The sequence below is a fragment of the Protopterus annectens genome, chromosome 4.part0 (assembly GCF_019279795.1).
Source record: "Protopterus annectens isolate FY-2018-M chromosome 4.part0, PAN1.0, whole genome shotgun sequence".
Taxonomy (NCBI): Eukaryota; Metazoa; Chordata; order Ceratodontiformes; family Protopteridae; genus Protopterus; species Protopterus annectens.
The window spans coordinates 966,237,968-966,254,191 of NC_056733.1; positions in this window are offsets into that span (position 1 = coordinate 966,237,968).

Genomic DNA, 16,224 nt, shown 5'->3' on the forward strand with positions numbered 1-16,224 from the left:
ACCCTTTAATTCTGGATGGTGGTCATTCATTCACAGTACTTTTTATGGCTTGTTGTTATTTACCCCTTTAATTCTGGATGGTGGTCATTCACAGTACTGTTTTATGGCTTCTTGTTATTTACCTTTAATTCTGGATGGTGGTCATTCACAGTACTGTTTTATGGCTTGTTGGTATTTACCCCTTTAATTCTGGCTGGTGGTCATACAAAATACTGTTTTATGCCTTGTTGTTATTTACCCCTTTAATTATGGATGGTGCTCATTCACAGTACTGTTTTATGGCTTGTTGTTATTTACCATTATAAGTCTGGATGGAGGTAATTCACAGTACTGTTTTATGACTTGTTATGTAACCCTTTAATTCTGGATGGTGGTCATTCACAGTAATGTTTTATTGCTTGTTGTTCTTTACCACTTAATTCTGGATGGTGGTCATTCACAGTACTGCTTTATGGCTTGTTGTTATTTCCCCCTTCAATTCTGGCTGGTGGTCATTCACAGCAATGTTTTATGGCTTGTTATTTAACCCTTAAATTCTGGATGGTAGTCAGTCACAGTACTGTGTTATGGCTTGTTTTTATTTACTCCTCTAATTCTGGATGGTGGTCATTCACAGTACTTTTTGGCTTGTTGGTATTTACCCCTTTAATTTACTCCTCTAATTCTGGATGGTGGTCATTCACAGTACTTTTTGGCTTGTTGGTATTTACCCCTTTATTTCTGGCTGGTTGTCATTCACAGTACTATTTTATGGCTTGTTGTTATTTACTCCTTTAATTTGGGATTGTGGTCATTCACAGCACTGTATTATAGATTGTTGTTATTTACCCCTTTAGTTCTGCATGGTGGTCATTCACAATACTGTTTTATGGCTTGTTGTTATTTACCCCTTTAATTCTGGATGGTGCTCATTCACAATACTATTTTATGGCTTGTTTTTATTTACCACTTTAATTCTGGATGGTCATTATTCACAGTATTGTTTTATGGCTTGTAGTTATTTACCACTTTAATTCTTGCTGGTGGTCATTCACAGTACTGTTTATGGCTTATTGTTATTTACCACTTTAATTCTGGCTGGTGGTCATTCATAGTGCTGTTATTTACCCTTTTAGTTCTGGCTGGTGGGCATACAAAATACTGTTTTTTGCCTTGTTGTTATTTACCCCTTTAATTCTGGATGGTGCTCATTCACAGTACTATTTACCCCTTTAATTCTGGAAAGTGGTCATTCGTATTACTGTTTTATGGCTGGTTATTTACCCCTTTAATTCTGGATGGTGTTCATTCCTAATACTGTTATTAACCCCTTTAATTCTGGCTGGTGGTCATTCACAGTAGTGTTTTATGGCTTCTTGTTATTTACCACTTTAATTCTGGATGGTGGTCATTCACAGTACTGTTTTATGGCTTGTTGTTATTAACCCTTTTAATTCTGTATGGTGGTCTTTCACAGTACTGTTTTATGGCTTGTTCTTTTTTATCCCTTTCATTCTGGATGGTAGTCATTCACAGTAGTTTTTACCCCTTTAATTCTGGATTGTGGTCTTTCACAGTACTGTTGTATGGCTTGTTGGTATTTAGCCCTTTAATTCTGGATGATGGTCATTCACAGTTCCATTTTATGGCTTGTTGTTATGTACCCCTTTAATTCTGCATGGTCGTCATTAACAGTACTGTTTTATAGCTTGCTGTTATTTACCCCTTTAATTCTAGATGGAGGCCATTCACAGGACTGTTACTTATCCCCCATAATTCTGGGTGGTGGTCATTCACAAAACTGTTTTATGGCTTGTTGTTATTTACCCCTTTAAATCTGGATGGTGGTCATTCACAGTTCTGTTTTATGTCTTATTTACCCATTTAATTCTGGATGGTGGTCATTCACAGCAATGTTTTATGGCTTGTTATTTAACCCTTAAATTCTGGATGGTAGTCAGTCACAGTACTGTGTTATGGCTTGTTATTTACTCCTTTAATTCTGGATGGTGGTCATTCACAGTACTGTTTTATGGCTTGTTGGTATTTACCCCTTTAATTCTGGATGGTGGTCATTCACAGTACTATTTTATGGCTTGTTGTTATTTACGCCTTTAATTCTGGATGGTGGTCATTCACAGTACTGTTTTATAGCTTGTTATTATTTACCCCTTTAATTCTGGATGGTCATTCACAGTACTGTTTTTATTGGTATTACCCCTTTAATTCTGGATGGTGGTCATTCACAGTATTGTTTTATGGCTTGTTGTTATTTACCCCTTTAATATTTGATGGTGGTCATTCACAGTACTGTTTTGTGGCTTGTTGGTATTTACCCCTTTAATTCTGGATGGTGGTCATTCACAGTACTGTTTTATGGCTTGTTGTTCTTTACCCCTTTAATTCTGGATGGTGGTCATTCACTGTACTGTTTTATGGCTTGTTGTTATGTACCGCTTTAATTCTGGATGGTGGTAATTCACAGTACTGTTTTATGTCTTGTTGCTATTTACCCCTTTAATTCTGGGTGGTGGTCATTCACAGTACTGTTTTATTTGATGGTGCTCATTCACAGTACTGTTATTTACCCTTTAATTCTGGATGGTGGTCATTCACAGTACTGTTTTATGGCTTGTTATTTACCCTTTAATTGATGGTGTTCATTCACAGTACTATTTACCCCTTTTATCCTGAATGGTGGTCATTCACAGTACTGTTTTATGGCTTGTTGTAATTTACGCATTTAATTCTGGATGGTGGTCATTCGCAGTACTTGTTTATGGCTTCTTGTTATTTACCCTTTAATTCTGATGGTGGTCATTCACAGTACTGTTTTATGGCTTCTTGTTATTTACCCCTTTAATTCTGGATTTTGGTTATTCACAGTACTGTTATATGGCTGGTTATTTACCTGTTTAATTCTGTCTGGTGGTCATTCACAATACTGTTTTATGGCTTGTTGTTTTTTACCCCATTAATTCTGGATGGTGGTCATTTACAGTGCTGTTTTATGGCTTGTTATTTTCCACATTAATTCTGTATGCTGTTCATTCAATTTACTATTTACCCCTTTAATTCTAGATGGCAGCCATTCAGAGTACTATTTTATGGTGTGATTTTATTTACTCCTTTAATTCTGGATGGTGGTCATTCACAGTTTTGTTTTATGGCTTGTTTTTATTTACCCATTTAAATCGGGATGGTGGACATTCACAGTACTATTTTATAGTATGTCATTATTTACCCCTTTAATTCTGGATGGCAGTCATTCACACTACTCTTTTATGGCTTGTTATTTTCCCCTTTAATTCTGGATGGTGGGCATTCAAAGTACTGTCTTATGGCTTTTTGTTTTTAACCCATTTAATTCTGGAAGTTAGTCATTCATAGTATTGTTTGTTGCTTGTTTTAATTTACCCATTTAATTCTGGATGGTGGTCATTCACAGTACTGTTTTATGGCTTGTTGTTATTTACCATTATAAGTCTGGGTAGAGGTCATTCACAGTACTGTTATTTACCCCTTTAATTCTGGATGGTGGTCATTCACATTTCATTCTGGCTGGTGGTGTTGTTATTTACCCCTTTAATTCTGGATGGTGGTCATTCACAGTACTGTTTTATGGTTTGTTGTTATTTACCCCTTTATTCTGGCATGGTTATTCACAGTATGTTTTATGGTTTGTTGTTTTTACCCCTTTAATTCTGGCTGGTGGTCATTCACAGTACTGTTTTGGCTTGTTGTTATTTACCCTTTAATTCTGGATGGTGGTCATTCACAGTTGTTTGGCTTATTTTTAATTCTGGATGGTGGTCATTCACAGTACTGTTTTTGTTATTTTACCTTTAATTCTGGCTGGTGGTCATTCACAGTACTGTTTTATGGCTTGTAGTTATTTACAACTTTAATTCTGGCTGGTGGTCATTCACAGTACTGTTTTATGCTTGTTACACTTTAATTCTGGCTGGTGGTCATTCACAGTACTGTTTTATGGCTTGTTGTTATTTACCACTTTAATTCTGATGGTGCTCATTCACAGTACTGTTTTAGTTATTTAATTCTGGCTGGTGCTCAAACAAAGTACTGTTTTATGCCTTGTTGTTATTTACCCGCTTAATTCTGATGGTGCTTCATTCACACTGTTATTAACCCCTTTAATTCTGGTTGGTGGTCATTCACAGTACTGTTTTATGGCTTCTTGTTATTTACACCTAAAATACTGGATGGTGGTCATTCACAGTACTGTTTTATGGCTTGTTGTTATTTCCGCCTTTAATTCTGGATGGTGGTCATTCACAGTACTGTTTTAAAGCTTATTATTATTTACCCTTTTAATTCTGGATGGTGGTCATTCACAGTACTGTTTTATGGCTTGTTGTTATTTACCACTTTAATTCTGGATGGTGGTCTATCACAGTACTGTTTTATTGCTTGTTGTTATTTACTGCTTTAATTCTGGCTGATGGTCATTCACAGTTCTGTTTTATGGCATATTTTTATTTACCCCTTTAATTCGGATGGTGGTCATTCACAGTACTGTTTTATGGCTCGTTGTTATTTACTCCTTTAATTCTGGATGGTGGTCATTCACTGTACCATTTTATGGCTTATTACTTACCTCTTTAATTATAGGTCGTGGTCATTCAAGGTACTATTTAATGGCTTTTTGTAATTTACCCCTTTAATTCTGGATGGTAGTCATTCACAGTACTGTTATTTACCCCTTTAATTCTGGATGGTGGTCATCCACAGTACTGTTTTATGGCTTGTTATTTACCCCTTTAATTCTTGATGGTGGTCATTCACACGTCTGTTTAACAGCTTGTTGTTATTTACCCCTTTAATTCTTTTTGTAATTTACCCGTTTAATTCTGGATGGTGATCATTCATAGAAGTATTTTATGGCTTGTTATTATTTACCCCTTTAATTCTGGATGGTGGTCATTCACAGTACTGCTTTATGGCTTGTTGGCATTTACCCCTTTAATTTGGGATGGCTGTCATTCAAACTACTGTTTTTAGGTGTGTTGTTATTTACCCCTTTAATTCTGGATGGTGGTCATTCACAGTACTGTTTTATGGCTTGTTATTTACCCCTTTAATTCTTGATGGTGGTCATTTACATCACTGTTTTATGGCTTGTTGTTATTTACTCCTTTCATTCTGCATTGTGGTCTTTCACAGTGCTGTTTTATGGCTTGTAGTTAGTTAACACTTTAATTCGGGATGGTGGTCATTCACAATACTGTTTTATGACTTGTTTTTTAACCCTTTAATTCTGGATGGTGGTCATTTACAGTGCTGTTTTCTGGCTTGTTATTTTCCACATTAATTCGGTATGCTGGTCATTCACATTACTATTTACCACTTTAATTCTAGATGGTGGCCATTCAGAGTACTATTTTATGGTGTGATGTTATTTAACCCTTTAATTCTGGTTGGTGGTCATTCAAAATTTTGTTTTATGGCTTGTTTTTATTTACCCCTTTAATTCGGGATGGTGGTCATTCACAGTATTATTTTATGGTATGTTGTTATTTACCCCTTTAATTCTGGATGGTGGTCATTCACAGTACTGTTTTATGGCTTGTTGTTATTTTCCCATTTAATTCTGGATGGTGGGCATTCAAAGTACTGTCTTAGGGTTTTTGTTTTTTACCCCTTTAATTCTGGAAGGTAGTCGCTTTACAGTACTGTTTGTTCCTTGTTGTCATTTACCCCTTTAATTCTGGATGGTGGTCATTCACGGTACTTTTTATGGCTTGTTTTTATTTACCCCTTTAATTCTTGCTGGTGGCCATTCACAGTACTGTTTTATGACTTGTTGATATTTACCCATTTAATTATGGATAGTAGTCATTCACAGTACTATTTTATGGCTTGTTATTTACCCCTTTAGTTCTGACTGGTGGTAATTCACAGTACTGTTTTACGACTTGTTATTTACCCCTTTAATTCTGGCTGGTGGCCATTCACAGTACTGTTGTATGGCTTCTTGTTATTTACCCTTTTAATTCTGGATGGTGGTCATTCACAGTACTGTTATTTACCCCTTTAATTCTGGATGGTGGTCATTCACAGTACTCTTTTATGGTTTGTTGTTATTTTCCCCTTTAATTCTGGATGGTGGGTATTCTCAGTACTGTTATTTACCCCTTTAATTCTGGATGGTGGTCATTCTCAGTACTTTTTTATGGCTTGTTATTTACTTCTTTTATTCTCGATTTTGGTTATTCACAGTACTGTTTTATGGCTTGTTGTTATTTACCCTTTTAATTCTGTCTGGTGGTCATTCACAGTCCTGTTTTATGGCTTGTAGTTAGTTAACACTTTAATTTGGGATGGTGGTCATTCACAATACTGTTTTATGACTTGTTTTTTAACCCTTTAATTCTGGATGGTGGTCATTTACAGTGCTGTTTTCTGGCTTGTTATTTTCCACATTAATTCGGTATGCTGGTCATTCACATTACTATTTACCCCTTTAATTCTAGATGGTGGCCATTCAGAGTACTATTTTATGGTGTGATGTTATTTACCCCTTTAATTCTGGTTGGTGGTCATTCACAATTTTGTTTTATGGCTTGTTTTTATTTACCCCTTTAATTCGGGATGGTGGTCATTCACAGTATTATTTTATGGTATGTTGTTATTTACCTCTTTAATTCTGGATGGTGGTCATTCACAGTACTGTTTTATGGCTTGTTGTTATTTTCCCATTTAATTCCGGATGGTGGGCATTCAAAGTACTGTCTTAGGGTTTTTGTTTTTTACCCCTTTAATTCTGGAAGGTAGTCATTCACAGTACTGTTTGTTCCTTGTTGTCATTTACCCCTTTAATTCTTGATGGTGGTCATTCACGGTACTTTTTATGGCTTGTTTTTATTTATCCCTTTAATTCTTGCTGGTGGCCATTCACAGTACTGTTTTATCACTTGTTGATATTTACCCATTTAATTATGGATAGTAGTCATTCACAGTACTATTTTATGGCTTGTTATTTACCCCTTTAGTTCTGACTGGTGGTAATTCACAGTACTGTTTTACGGCTTGTTGTTATTTACCCCTTTAATTCTGGCTAGTGGCCATCCACAGTACTGTTTTATGGCTTCTTGTTATTTACCCTTTTAATTCTGGATGGTGGTCATTCACAGTACTGTTATTTACCCCTTTAATTCTGGATGGTGGTCATTCACAGTACTCTTTTATGGTTTGTTGTTATTTTCCCCTTTAATTCTGGATGGTGGTCATTCACAGTACTGTTATTTACCTCTTTAATTCTGGATGGTGATCATTCTCAGTACTTTTTTATGGCTTGTTATTTACTTCTTTTATTCTCGATTTTGGTTATTCACAGTACTGTTTTATGGCTTGTTGTTATTTACCCTTTTAATTCTGTCTGGTGGTCATTCACAGTCCTGTTTTATGGCTTGTAGTTAGTTAACACTTTAATTCGGGATGGTGGTCATTCACAATACTGTTTTTTGACTTGTTGTTTTTTAACCCTTTAATTCTGGATGGTGGTCATTTACAGTGCTGTTTTCTGGCTTGTTATTTTCCACATTAATTCGGTATGCTGGTCATTCACATTACTATTTACCCCTTTAATTCTAGATGGTGGCCATTCAGAGTACTATTTTATGGTGTGATGTTATTTACCCCTTTAATTCTGGTTGGTGGTCATTCACAATTTTGTTTTATGGCTTGTTTTTATTTACCCCTTTAATTCGGGATGGTGGTCATTCACAGTATTATTTTATGGTATGTTGTTATTTACCCCTTTAATTCTGGATGGTGGTCATTCACAATACTGTTTTATGGCTTGTTGTTATTTTCCCATTTAATTCTGTTTGGTGGGCATTCAAAGTACTGTCTTAGGGTTTTTGTTTTTTACCCCTTTAATTCTGGAAGGTAGTCATTCACAGTACTGTTTGTTCCTTGTTGTCATTTACCCCTTTAATTCTGGATGGTGGTCATTCACAGTACTTTTTATGGCTTTTTTTTATTTACCCCTTTAATTCCTGCTGGTGGCCATTCACAGTACTGTTTTATGACTTGTTGATATTTACTCATTTAATTATGGATAGTAGTCATTCACAGTACTGTTTTATGGCTTGTTATTTACCCCTTTATTTCTGACTGGTGGTAATTCACAGTACTGTTTTACGGCTTGTTGTTATTTACCCCTTTAATTCTGACTGGTGGCCATTCACAGATTATTTTATGGTATGTGTTATTTACCCTTTAATTTGGTGGTAATTCACAGTACTGTTTTACGGCTTGTTGTTATTTACCCCTTTAATTCTGGATGGCGCTCATTCACAATACTATTTTATTTTATTTATTTTTATTTTATTTTACATTTGTTTACCGGGATAATCCAACTGGATTCATGTCCATTTTCAGCAGAGGCCCGGGGAGAAAAGCTCCAAACAGTGGTAAACTGAATTAAAGTTACAGAAACAATTACAATTCACAGCACATTAACAAATAATTTCCAAAGTATCATGCAGGATGAAAGAGAATAGACACAGTACAGATATTTACAGTGAAAGCCAGGTCACCTGAGATCTAAACATAGTCAGGGAATCAGCTAGCCAGGATTTATGCAATGGCAATTCCATGTTGACCCCAAGTATAGTTTAAGTTTAGCTTTAAATTGACTTAAAGAGGAGAGTGAGGTAATATCTGGAGGTAGTTTGTTCCATGTTCTACCTGCCGAGTTGGTAAGGAGAGAGTCACCAGCTATATTATTAGTTTTACAGGTCTGAATGAGGAGTCGGCTGGATGAACGCAGTGGTCTAGGGTTGTTGCACGGGTAACCAGTTTTTTAAGTGAAGGGGTGTAGTCAGGGTTGTATATTATTTTGTGGGTCAGAACTAGTAAGTTGTATAATATTAAATTTGGTAGCTCAAGCCATTTAAGCTGGGTTAGGTTGGCACAATGATGGGCCCTGAAAGGTGACCCAGTAACAAACCTAGCGATGTGATTGTAACAAATGGTAAGTTTGTTCATGACAGTTTTACTGGTATTATGGAGAACAGGGATGCATACAGGAGAGTAGAGAGAAGGTGAGTTTGAGCAATAGCAATTTTGGCTTGGGGAGTCAGGAAGCTTTTTATTCTATATAACGAACCTAGTTTCTTATTAATAGTTTTGATCATTTGGTTTACATGTATATCAAATTTTAGGTTGTTGTCAATAGTCACCCCTAGTAATTTTGTAGAGAGGTCTGGAGAGATTATGGTCCCGTCCTTGGCTTGGATTGTAAAGTTAATGGTGTTAGACCTTTGTGTAGGTAGAAATAACAGCATTTTAGTTTTTGGGATTAAGTATCAGGCTCACTATAGAGCCAGTTTTCTATTTTGTTAAATGTGGATTGCGTCATTGATTGTAACTCTGTGGGGGTTGTGCCAGAGCAGATCAGCGTAGAGTCATCTGCATATTGGATACAACTGGCATTAGGTATGACAGTATTCAAGTCATTGATGAAAATGGAGAATAACAGTGGTCCTAATATGGATCCTTGTGGGACACCCAATGTGTTGGGTAATAATGTAGAGAGTTTAGTCTGCCATAATACCGCCTGTTTTCTACCATTTAGATAGGAACTAAACCATTGAAGGGCTTTAGCGTCTAGACAAAGTGATTGCAGAGTATTAATTAGAAGTTTGTGGTCCACCATATCAAAGGCTTTGGACAGGTCCAAAAATAGTGCAGAGGAAATATTGTTATTATTTCGATGGGTATTTATGGTATTGGAGAAGACAAGTAGGGCTGAGGTAGTACTATGGAGAGGTCTGAAACCATGTTGGGTGTCTGCCAGTAGATTGTTGGAAAGAAGGTGTTGCATAAACTGTTTTTGAACACATTTTTCCATTATCTTTGCTAGAGGAGAAAGTATAGAAATGGGCCTGTAATTCGAGAGTTCGGTGGAAGTGCCACCTTTATGAAGAGGAATTACATAGGATATCTTCCAGATATCAGGAATTTTAGCCTCTGCTAAAGAACGATTGATAAGTAATGACACAGGGTAGGCAATGGTCTCAGCTGATTTTTGCAAGTATTCAGCTGGAAGTTGATCAGCTGAGAGTGTGGTGGGTTTTAGTTTTCTGATTAATTTGCAGATAAACTAAGTGGCTACTGGTTGAAAATTAAGTAAGGGAAGATTTTTCAAGGTGGGAGTATCTAGACTGTGGGAGCTGAGTGGCAGTTGGTTGGAGAGGGCTTGGATTGTCTCAGTGAAGAAGCGGTTGAAGCTGTTGGAGACTACATCTGGGGGTTTATCGATGAGTGTGGCTGGGACAGGGGTGGTAGAGCGACCAGGGTGAAGTAGCTTGTTTAGTGCAGCCCAGAATTTTTGTGGGTGGTTTTGATGTTCTGTCTGCAGTTTATAATAGTATTGTCTTTTGTCAAGTAATATTTGTCTTTTGGTTTCATTCCTAAGTTGTTTGTAGTTAATTTGGTCGAGAGGGAGTTTAGTGGTTCGCCATACGGTCCAAGCTTTTTTTCTAAGATTAATTTTGAGCCTGGTCTCTTTTGAAAGCCATGGAACATCTACTGTCTTAGTTTTCTTTGAGCGAATAGGAGCATGAAGATTAAGAATTTCTAGGAAGTTTTTGTTGAAATACAGCACTGCTTCATCTAGGGGTAGATGTTTTAGCATGGCCTAGTTGCAAGAATTTAATTCTAGTTGAAATCTGGTCAGGTCAAATTTCTTTTTATTTCTGACAGATCTTAGTAAAGGTTGTTTGGGAATGGCTATTTAGTGCTTAGTTATATAGGTGAGGTGGTGGTCACTTAAGCTATCAGGGAGGGTACCAGATGTATATAGGTTAGGATGACTATTAATAAGCACCCAGTCAAGTATACTCTTTCTGGTTAGACTTGCCTATCCTAGTGGGGTGTTAATAATTTGCATGAAATAATGTAGGTTAATATGGGTGGAAGGAGCTTCTGGGGAACAGGTAGTCCAATCTATATTAAAGTCTCCAAGAACTAAGGTTTCTTGAGGGTAGTGGCTAGATATCCAATGAAGGATGGCTTCAAGAGTATCTATGTTATTACCTGGGGGAATATACACACAGATTATGTAAATAAATTTATTAATGTTAATTTGTAGTTTGGAAATTAGGATTTCTGCGTTGTTAATCTGAGGTGGTTGTATGATATCTGTTGATACTATTAGATCGGATTTATAGAGTATGGCTACCCACCCCTTTCTAAAGATTCGGTCTCTCCTATGTATATTGTACCCGGGAGTAAAATTTCATTATCAGTAGTGGTGGGTTTTAACCATGTTTCAGTTAGGCACAGGATCTCTGGGGAGAGGTCAGCCATGAGTGCATGAAGTTCATGTACCTTGTTGTTGATGCTTCTAATGTTCAGATGACAAGTAAAAGAGAATTGGCAGGGCGAGAGATTATAGGGTGGAAGCTAGGGTCTTTGTAAGGGGGAGTGTACAAGTCAGTGTTGGTTGGGCCAGGGTTGGGGTGTATATCCCCATCTGGTAGTAGATTAAGTCTAAGTTTGGAGATAAGTTTCAAGAATTTATTTACAATTTTGTGAGTATGCTTCAGTTTGGGGCTAATTTTTTTTGAGGCGTATGGGTGTGGAAGTAGTGAGCAAGAAGTTGGGTTAACCCAACTGCCATGGATGTGAAAATAGTTAGGAGTTTTAGTGTCAAAAGTGATGGTATCGGCTTTAGGAGTTGAGAACCCTAAGAGAGGTTGGGTTTCATACAAGGTTATGAGATATGGGGCTAATAGTAATGGTACTAGAATGGCTTGTTTTTATTTACCACTTTAATTCTGGCTGGTTATCATTCACAGTACTGTTTTATGGCTTGTTGTTATTTACCCCTTTAATTCTGGATGGTGGTCATTCACAGTACTGTTTTATGGATTGTTGTTATTTACCCCTTTAATTCTGGATGGTGGTCATTCACAGTACTGTTTTATGGCTTGTAGTTATTTACCACTTTAATTCTGGCTGGTGGTCATTCACAGTACTGTTTTATGGCTTGTAGTTATTTACAACTTTAATTCTGGCTGGTGGTCATTCATAGTGCTGTTATTTACCCTCTTAGTTCTGGCTGGTGCTCATACAAAATACTGTTTTATGCCTTGTTGTTATTTACCCGTTTAATTCTGGATGGTGCTCATTCACAGTACTATTTACCCTTTTAATTCTGGAAAGTGGTCATTCTTAGTACTGTTTTATGCCTTGTTGTTATTTACCCATTTAATTCTGGATGGTGCTCATTCACAGTACTATTTACCCTTTTAATTCTGGAAAGTGGTCATTCTTAGTACTGTTTTATGGCTTGTTGTTATTTACCCCTTTAATTCTGGATGGTGGTCATTTACATCACTGTTTTATGGCTTGTTGTTACCCCTTTCATTCTGCATTGTGGTCTTTCACAGTGCTGTTTTACGGCTTGTTTTTATTTACTCCTTTAATTCTGGCTGGTGGCCATTCACAGTACTGTTTTATGGCTTCTTGTTATTTACCCTTTTAATTCTGGATGGTGGTCATTCACAGTACTGTTATTTACCCCTTTAATTCTGGATGGTGGTCATTCCCAGTACTTTTTTATGGCTTGTTATTTACTTCTTTTATTCTGGATTTTGGTTATTCACAGTACTGTTTTATGGCTTGTTGTTATTTACCCTTTTAATTCTGTCTGGTGGTCATTCACAGTCCTGTTTTATGGCTTGTAGTTAGTTAACACTTTGATGGTGGTCATTCACAATACTGTTTTATGACTTGTTTTTTAACCCTTTAATTCTGGATGGTGGTCATTTACAGTGCTGTTTTCTGGCTTGTTATTTTCCACATTAATTCAGTTTGCTGGTCATTCACATTACTATTTACCCCTTTAATTCTAGATGGTGGCCATTCAGAGTACTATTTTATGGTGTGATGTTATTTACCCCCTTTAATTCTGGTTGGTGGTCTTTCACAATTTTGTTTTATGGCTTGTTTTTATTTACCCCTTTAATTCGGGATGGTGGTCATTCACAGTATTATTTTATGGTATGTTGTTATTTACCCCTTTAATTCTGGATGGTGGTCATTCACAGTACTGTTTTATGGCTTGTTGTTATTTTCCCATTTAATTCTGGATGGTGGGCATTCAAAGTACTGTCTTAGGGTTTTTGTTTTTTACCCCTTTAATTCTGGAAGGTAGTCATTCACAGTACTGTTTGTTCCTTGTTGTCATTTACCCCTATAATTCTGGATGGTGGTCATTCACGGTACTTTTTATGGCTTGTTTTTATTTACCCCTTTAATTCTTGCTGGTGGCCATTCACAGTACTGTTTTATGACTTGTTGATATTTACCCATTTAATTATGGATAGTAGTCATTCACAGTACTGTTTTATGGCTTGTTATTTACCCCTTTAGTTCTGACTGGTGGTAATTCACAGTACTGTTTTACGGCTTGTTGTTATTTACCCCTTTAATTCTGGCTGGTGGCCATTCACAGTACTGTTTTATGGCTTCTTGTTATTTACCCTTTTAATTCTGGATGGTGGTCATTCACAGTACTGTTATTTACCCCTTTAATTCTGGATGGCGGTCATTCACAGTACTCTTTTATGGTTTGTTGTTATTTTCCCCTTTAATTCTGGATGGTGGTCATTCACAGTACTGTTATTTACCTCTTTAATTCTGGATGGTGATCATTCTCAGTTCTTTTTTATGGCTTGTTATTTACTTCTTTTATTCTCTATTTTGGTTATTCACAGTACTGTTTTATGGCTTGTTGTTATTTACCCTTTTAATTCTGTCTGGTGGTCATTCACAGTCCTGTTTTATGGCTTGTAGTTAGTTAACACTTTAATTCAGGATGGTGGTCATTCACAATACTGTTTTTTGACTTGTTGTTTTTTAACCCTTTAATTCTGGATGGTGGTCATTTACAGTGCTGTTTTCTGGCTTGTTATTTTCCACATTAATTCGGTATGCTGGTCATTCACATTACTATTTACCCCTTTAATTCTAGATGGTGGCCATTCAGAGTACTATTTTATGGTGTGATGTTATTTACCACTTTAATTCTGGTTGGTGGTCATTCACAATTTTGTTTTATGGCTTGTTTTTATTTACCCCTTTAATTTGGGATGGTGGTCATTCACAGTATTATTTTATGATATGTTGTTATTTACCCCTTTAATTCTGGATGGTGGTCATTCACAATACTGTTTTATGGCTTGTTGTTATTTTCCCATTTAGTTCTGTTTGGTGGGCATTCAAAGTACTGTCTTAGGGTTTTTGTTTTTTACCCCTTTAATTCTGGAAGGTAGTCATTCACAGTACTGTTTGTTCCTTGTTGTCATTTACCCCTTTAATTCTGGATGGTGGTCATTCACAGTACTTTTTATGGCTTATTTTTATTTACCCCTTTAATTCCTGCTGGTGGCCATTCACAGTACTGTTTTATGACTTGTTGATATTTACCCATTTAATTATGGATAGTAGTCATTCACAGTACTGTTTTATGGCTTGTTATTTACCCCTTTAGTTCTGACTGGTGGTAATTCACAGTACTGTTTTACGGCTTGTTGTTATTTACCCCTTTAATTCTGACTGGTGGCCATTCACAGTACTGTTTTATGGCTTCTTGTTATTTACCCTTTTAATTCTGGATGGTGGTCATTCACAGTACTGTTATTTACCCCTTTAATTCTGGATGGTGGTCATTCACAGTACTCTTTTATGGTTTGTTGTTATTTTCCCCTTTAATTCTGGATGGTGGGCATTCACAGTACTGTTATTTACCCCTTTAATTCTGGATGGTGGGCATTCTCACTACTTTTTTATGGCTTGTTATTTACTTCTTTTATTCTCGATTTTGGTTATTCACAGTACTGTTTTATGGCTTGTTGTTATTTACCCTTTTAATTCTGTCTGGTGGTCATTCACAGTCCTGTTTTATGGCTTGTAGTTAGTTAACACTTTAATTCGGGATGGTGGTCATTTACAATACTGTTTTATGACTTGTTTTTTAACCCTTTAATTCTGGATGGTGGTCATTTACAGTGCTGTTTCTGGCTTGTTATTTTCCACATTAATTCGGTTTGCTGGTCATTCACATTACTATTTACCCCTTTAATTCTAGATGGTGGCCATTCAGAGTTCTATTTTATGGTGTGATGTTATTTACCCCCTTTAATTCTGGTTGGTGGTCATTCACAATTTTGTTTTATGGCTTGTTTTTATTTACCCCTTTAATTCGGGATGGTGGTCATTCACAGTATTATTTTATGGTATGTTGTTATTTACCCCTTTAATTCTGGATGGTGGTCATTCACAGTACTGTTTTATGGCTTGTTGTTATTTTCCCATTTAATTCTGGATGGTGAGCATTCAAAGTACTGTCTTAGGGTTTTTGTTTTTTACCCCTTTAGTTCTGGAAGGTAGTCATTCACAGTACTGTTTGTTCCTTGTTGTCATTTACCCCTATAATTCTGGATGGTGGTCATTCACGGTACTTTTTATGGCTTGTTTTTATTTACCCCTTTAATTCTTGCTGGTGGCGATTCACAGTACTGTTTTATGACTTGTTGATATTTACCCATTTAATTATGGATAGTAGTCATTCACAGTACTGTTTTATGGCTTGTTATTTACCCCTTTAGTTCTGACTGGTGGTAATTCACAGTACTGTTTTACGGCTTGTTGTTATTTACCCCTTTAATTCTGGCTTGTGGCCATTCACAGTACTGTTTTATGGCTTCTTGTTATTTACCCTTTGAATTCTGGATGGTGGTCATTCACAGTACTGTTATTTACCCCTTTAATTCTGGATGGCGGTCATTCACAGTACTCTTTTATGGTTTGTTGTTATTTTCCCCTTTAATTCTGGATGGCGGTCATTCACAGTATTCTTTTATGGCTTGTTATTTTCCCCTTTAATTCTGGATGGTGGTCATTCACAGTATTATTTTATGGTATGTTGTTATTTACCCCTTTAATTCTGGATGGTGGTCATTCACAGTACTCTTTTATGGCTTGTTATTTTCCCCTTTAATTCTGGATGGTGGGCATTCAAAGTACTGTCTTATGGCTTTTTGTTTTTAACCCATTTAATTCTGTAAGTTAGTCATTCATAGTATTGTTTGTTGCTTGTTTTCATTTACCCATTTAATTCTGGATGGTGGTCATTCACAGTACTGTTTTATGGCTTGTTGTTATTTACCATTATAAGTCTGGATGGAGGTAATTCACAGTACTGTT